Genomic DNA, 6,748 nt, shown 5'->3' with positions numbered 1-6,748 from the left:
GGGGGCAGTGGCTCCGGGGGGGGGGGCTCTGGGCTCCAGTGGGGTGCGGCCTTGGGCAGAAGGGGCAGGGCCTGGGGCCAGCCAGCCTCCCTGAGCTGGCAGTTCATATGTCGCCCATGGCCAGTCTGCTCTGTGCCTGGAGGGGAGAGTCTGAGGAAGCCGCAGGGCAGTGGGGAGAGTGGTGGGGGGAGCGGGCCCGGTGCCCTCTGTCTCCAACCTGGGGGTTCCACTAGGGGGTGCTGGGCAGTGGGGAGGAGATGGGTTAGTGCCCAATCTGTGCGACAGAGACCTGCTGCCATGGAAAGGCACCGAGATTGTGCACCTACCCCAGAGCTGGCTACTGGGTGAGTCGTGCCTGTATAGCCAGCCCCCATACCCGACCCAAGAGGTGGCTGGAGCTCGGCGCCTTGTTGGGGGGGCAGGAATCTCTGAGGGGGCCTAACCTGCCCATTCTTCTATTCCAGTGCCAGATGTGTGGGGAGCTGAGGGTGACGTTGTGTCTCTGGAAACCCGGGAGGGCGACTCCCTGAGCCTGAGCTGTGAGGCTGGGAGCAGAACCGAGACCACCCTGAGCTGGGCCAGGGGGAACGAGTCCCTGAGCCCCGGCCAGGGAGGGGCCGGGCACCTGGAGCTGCCGAATCTCAGCAGAGGGGACGCTGGGGAGTATCGGTGCTGGGCCAAGAATCCCTTTGGGTCGGCCAGCCGGGCCCTGCGTGTGCACATGCAGAGTAAGGCTCTAGGGGGTGCCATGCTGCAGGGATCAGTTTGGTGGGTCAGTGGGGGTGCTGGGCTTCAGGGTGCGGGGTGGAGAGTTGGGGGGGTGCTGTGCTGGGGGGAGTGGGGAGAGGCTCACAGCTCATGGCCAGGGAGGGCAACTCCCTGCGGTTCCTCTTCTCCATCACCAGCAACCCCCCCGCGGTGCTGGGCTGGGTGAAGGGGGCTGAGCCGTCAAGGGTACCCGGCCCCGGGAAAGAATCAGCTGGAGCTGGAGGTGCCCAGTGTGACAGCCGAGGATGGGGGGCTGTACAGGTGCTGGTCCCAGAGAGAGGAGAGCTCTGCCCTGGGGACGTTCCAGCTGCTTGTCAAGTCTGAGTGAGGTTAACCAACAGGTCTCCCTGCCAGTGGGTTTGAGTGGGGTTAACCCAGAGGACCAGGCTGAACTCGTCCTGCCAGCGCCCGGGGCCCAACGTCAGCTGCAGCTGCTCCCTGCGCTCTCAGCCCCCACCCTTGCTCCAGTGGCAGGTGGACGGGGAGCCCCTGGCTGGGAACAGCTCATGGGGGACCCTGCAGGTCAGCTCCTGGGCCCAGGTGGACGAGGCCGTCAGCACCCTGAGCTGGATGGGGGGTGGTGACAGAAGCCACCAGATCTTTTGCCTCGGCTCCAACCCCCACGGGTTCCATATTTTACTGCTGAACCCACCGGAAACAGGTGAGAGTCCTACCCCTCTAGGGGGCGCCAGCTCTGACTTGGTCCGAGGGTGGGGGATTGGCTTCCTCAGGCAACAGGGAATGGGGTACGGGGCTTATCCCCTCTAGGGGGCGCTGGCTCTGACCCAGCTCCAGAGGAGGGACTGGCTGTCTCAGGGGGCTGGGAATTTCCCCTCTGGGGGCTCTGGCTTGTATCCGGCCCCAGAGTGGGGGTTGGCTGGCTCGGGGCAGGGGTTGCAGGGATCTATCCCAGACTCTCGGCTTCTTCCAGCTCCCACAGGTGGCCTCACTCGGGCATTTATCGAAATCAGCTGCAAACTCGTCTTCGTGGTGACTGGATTCTTACTGGCCTATTACCTCACCCTGCTCTATTACAGACGGTAACTCAGCTACTGATCCACCTACCGACCTACCCACCTAGGTACCCACCTAGCTACCAAGCCACTGATCCACCAATCTACCAACTTACCAGCCTGCCTAGCTGCCAACCCACTGACCCATCCATCTACCCATATACCACCCCACCTAGCTACCTTCCTACCAACTTACCATCCTACTCAACAACCCACCTACCATCCCACCCCCCTACATACCCACCTTCCTACCTATGTAACCATTGACCCACCCAGCTTCCTACTACCCCCCAAGCTACCAATGCACTGACCCAACCACCCACTGACCTACCCACCTACGCACTCACCTACCTCCTATCTGTCTATCCAGCTGTCAGCTTTCCCTCCCCACTCTAAACTCTGGGGTACAGATGTGGGGACCCACATGAAAGACCCCCTAATCTTATATTCCACCAGCTTAGGTTAAAAACTTCCCCGAGTCACAAATTCCTTTCCTTGTCCTTGGACGGTATTTCTGCCACCACTAAGTGATTTAAACAAACATTCAGGGAGGCGTCACTTGGAGCCCTATCCCCCCCCCAATATCCCCCCAAGCCTCTTTACCTGCTTTCCTGGGGAGGCTTGAGAATAATGTACCAACCAATAGGTTAACCCAATGAGCACAGAACAAATCCCTGATTCAAAACACAGAGGATTCCGCTCTGACTCTGCATTCCAGTTACAAAACAGGAATAAAATTACCTCTTAGCATTGGGAAAATTTACAAGCTGAAACAAAAGACAATCAAATGCATTTCCTTGCTATTTTTGTAATTTTAGATGCTTATTCCAGGTCGGGCTTCAGGAGAGTTTATTTTTCTGCCTGGTCCCTCTCTCTGCCCCGAGAGAGAAGAACAGAAAAAGCACAAACAACACCTTCCCCCTTCCCAGTTTTGAAAGTATCTTCTTTTCCTGTTGGTCCTTCTGGTCAGGTGCCAACTAGGTTAATTGAACTGATTAACCCCTTATAGGTAAGTGATTCTGTACCTCTGGCCAGGAGGGATTTATGTTACTGCATACATAAGGTTATTACCATTCCCTTTATATTTGACACCAACTAACTAACTACTTACCCACCCACCTACGTACCCACCTATCACCAGGCCTAGCTACCTACTCACCCACCCACCCATCAATCTATCTCTCTATCTCGAGTGTCAGCCACTTACATATCCCAGACTCTCTCTCTCTCTCTATCTCTCAGGACACCCTGCTGCATTTGTGAAAGCAGAAGAAAGGACAGGCCGGCGGTCAGGGAATCCACAGTGCCCGAGTCTGGTCTGTAGATCAGGCCATTCCTCAGCCACCGAAGAGTTGACAAAGAATTGGAATCTCACAGGACTGAGGAAACAGAGAACGAGACCTCAGCTGCGGGACAGCCACCCCGGGTGAGGCCAATGGGCCCCGTTGCCTCCCACAGTGTTTAATTTGTATTGAAAGAGATGCCAGAGCTCAGCTGTGGCTCAAATTATGCACGGGAAGGGTGGCCTGATACTGACGGGTGCTGGCCGGGCACCCAGCTCTTAAGGCAGCGCCACCGCCAGCAGCAGCGCAGAAGTCAGGGGGGCCTGGCACATGGGGTGTTGCCACCCTCCTGCGCTGCTGCTGGGGCTTGTGGTGCCTGGTGCTCGGCATGTGGCTCAAGGCTTCGCGCTGCCACACGTGGGCTGCATCTCGCCAGAGCCCACGGCCTCCTGCAGCCCCCTGGCCACTCCTGGCTCACCCGGGGCAGGGGCACCAGTTCAGATTTGGGGTGGGGGGAGGAAACTTTAGCCATGATTCCAGGGACTACTTAGGCACCTGAAAACTCTCGGGGCTTTGCTGATAATATCATAGGGATTCACTGACTGTATCTAATTGTTATATAAAGAGAGAAAAAATATATACCAATGCCAATTAAAGCCATGTTTAAAGTTTATATGTAAATTTAGAGCAATCAGGAACTAATACAGCAAGATATTCCCAATCCGAAGCCTTGAGTTATCAGTTCTGGAGCTTTAACGCAGCTACCAGAAACACACGTCTGAGACTTTGTGCACAATCTTTAGTAGAGATAAATAAAAATAAAAAATATCATCTTAGTTTCTGTAACAGACACCCTGTGTTACCTCCAGTATCGCCTCTATTTTAGTCAATTATTTTTCACTAAAAACATAATTTTAACATATAAGATTAAGATTTTTTTTCTCATTTATTAAGAAAGGGAATTAATGTTTCTAATTCTTTTGGCATTTGTGTTTACCGACCACAATCCTGTAGTTGTATGTGACTCACTAACATTTGACTCCACCATTGCTATTGGTCTCACAGTTGGAACTGCCGTTATTTTCAAGCAAATGTTAAGTTAATTTACAGCTATAACTAAAAATACGATTAGAAAATAAGCGACTTTCATCTCTGCAATGTCTAAAGTTCTGTGTTTAGCTAATGTATTTTATGTTGGAATTACTAAACTGAGTACAAGCTAAAGTTCCATTCTAGGAGGATGCTATTATTTCATTGTGCCACTTTACATAATGAATGGCAAAGCACAATATGATACTAACAGTAATAATGCTATTTACTCCAGCCCGGACAGGTTAGGCAGTTTAGAACTCACTACTCAAAGAATTCAGTGGGAGCATAAGAGAGAAATAAAATTATGAAATGCAGAGACCAGTCAACAAACTCAACTAACAGCAGTTTGAAAGCATAAAATTACAGAGCATATATGTGCATTGCAGGAAGTAACAACAAGTAATAACAGCAATATAAGTATGTGTTGGGTGGAGTGAGTGTGAAAGAGACAGTGTGTGTGTGAGGTGGGTGTGTGTGTGAGCTGGGGGAGTGTGTGCGAGACCGCATGCTGCCCCTTTAAGAGAGCAGCTCTTTGCAGGCTGAAGGAAAGCTCCTTAAGACACAGCAGCACCGTCCCACTCTGGGTGAGCCCTGTCCCCCACCCCACCTGCTCTGCAGAGATGGTGCACATTGGGAGGACAGGGAACAGGCTGACATCAGAGCCCCTCCCCCTGCTCCTTACAGCAGACTGAAATCTCCCAGGAGCAGCTGGCCAGGGTGGCTCCAAGGCAGGGGGCAGGAGCCATGGGGCTGCAGAAGCCAGCAGGGGGAGGGGCACCCCTGCTGCAGAGACGCCCCTGTGACGTTAAACTCCATCATGCTTTATAAAAATGTGTATGTTTGTGAATATAACGTAACTGGAATATGCTTTATGCAAAAGGTCTCTTGTAAGGGATCATTACAAAGCTTATAATCTACTGAGTGTGGTCCTCCTAGTTGTATGAATGTATCATTCTTGTACCTGAATCTAGGAATATGGAGCATAACTCTGAGGTCCTATTGTAGTTATGCAACATGTGGGCCATTAATGGTGGCTTGGAATCTTAATGGCTCCCATTAGCGAGGACAATTGACTGTGGATGGCTCTGTTTACCTGCAAGTCTCCAGTGCATACGTGCAGGCCAGTCCTGGAGGAATGGAGGGGAGGCTCACGGGACATGTTATCATGTCACCTGACCTGGAATCCATCTTAAACCTGGTGCTTCTCCAGTTAGAAGGAGGGGTGCGAAGGAAGGAGAGACTAACGATTCCCTCCTTGTGCCAAAGATATAAAAGGGGGTGGAACAGAACAAAGGGGGCTGCTGGTCATGAAGAAATCCCTACGTACCCACTGAGCTGGAGCTAACAAGAATTGAACCAGGGGAGAGGATTGGGCCCAGACTAGGAAGGAGTCTAGTCTGCGAAAGAAGCTTATTGGAACATCTCTGAGGGTGAGATTTACCTGTATTCAGTTTCTTGTTGTATTAGGCTTAGACTGGCGTGTTTTGTTTTATTTTGCTGGGTGACTTACTTTGTTGTGTCTGTTATGACTTGAAACCACTTAAATCCTGTCTGTTATACTTAATAAAATCACTTTTGTTTATTAATTAACCCAGAGTTAATGATTTATACCTGGGGAGCAAACAGCTGTGCATCTCTCTCTATCAGTGTTAGAGAGGGTGGACAATTCATGAGTTTCCCCTTGATAAGCTTTATACAGTGTAAAACAGATTTATTTGGGGTTTGGATCCCACTGGGAGCTGGGTCTCTGGGTGCTGGAGACAGGAGCACGTGCTAAGTCATTTTCATTTAAGTCTGCGGCTTGCGGGTGTGGTTCAGACCCTGGGTCTGTGTTGCAGCAGGCTGGCATGTCTGGCTCAACAAGGCAGGTTTCTGCAGTCCCAAGCTGGCAGGGACAATGGGCTCTGAGGTAGTGTCAGCACATCAGGTGACAGTCCCAAGGGGGTCTCTGTGACCCAACCCGTTACAGCCCCGTTCGCCCATGGCTAAGGCCAGCCCTGGATTACTTCATTTGCTCTGTGATGACCAGAAGGCGTTCAGATACCCCGGTGTCGAGCGCAGTACGATACCCTCTAGAGCAGTGGGTCTCAAACTGTGGATCAGGACCTCAAAGTGGTTCATGACCCCATTTTAATGGGGTCACCAAGGCTGGCTTAGACTTGCTGTACCCGGGAACCAAAGCCCGAGACTCACTGCCTGGGATCCGGTGGGCTCAGACTTTGATCCCCGCTCCTGGGGTCGTGTAGTAATGTTTGTTGTCATAAGGGGGTTATGGTGCAATGAAGTTAAAGACCCCCTGCGAGAACAGAGCAGACCAGGTGATGCTAGTTACTGATCCCTGCAAGACAATGCAGTTACCACAAAGCCAGATCTTAGCGTGAAAGCAAGTGTTCAGTCTTTGAGATATGCTGAATCGATTGTGTTTGTCTTTGTGTTACAGTAGCACCTACTATGTGCACGGATGGGTCCAAACGCAGCAGAATCTTCGGTTTCTAGACATGTCTGAGAATCACAGAAACAGTAAACTTGCAAATAGGAATAAAACTCACTTTTTATTTCCATATGTTTCTCAAAATTAGGAAGCGCAATTGT

At 51.7% G+C, this 6,748-nt stretch overlaps 1 long non-coding RNA gene across 1 annotated transcript; it reads left to right on the top strand.

Moving 5' to 3' along the window:
- Window positions 1–1,213: 1,213 nt before the first annotated feature.
- LOC120390236 lies at window positions 1,214–3,050 on the top strand. Its single transcript, XR_005591043.1, has 3 exons — window positions 1,214–1,429; window positions 1,700–1,808; window positions 3,024–3,050. It is a non-coding gene; the product is annotated as an uncharacterized LOC120390236 (long non-coding RNA).
- The last annotated feature ends 3,698 nt before the right edge of the window (window positions 3,051–6,748 follow it).

Source organism: Mauremys reevesii, linkage group 24, assembly GCF_016161935.1.
Source record: "Mauremys reevesii isolate NIE-2019 linkage group 24, ASM1616193v1, whole genome shotgun sequence".
Classification (NCBI taxonomy): Eukaryota; Metazoa; Chordata; order Testudines; family Geoemydidae; genus Mauremys; species Mauremys reevesii.
The sequence above is the reverse complement of the archived record's forward strand: the minus strand, read 5'-3'. Positions and strand labels throughout refer to the sequence as shown.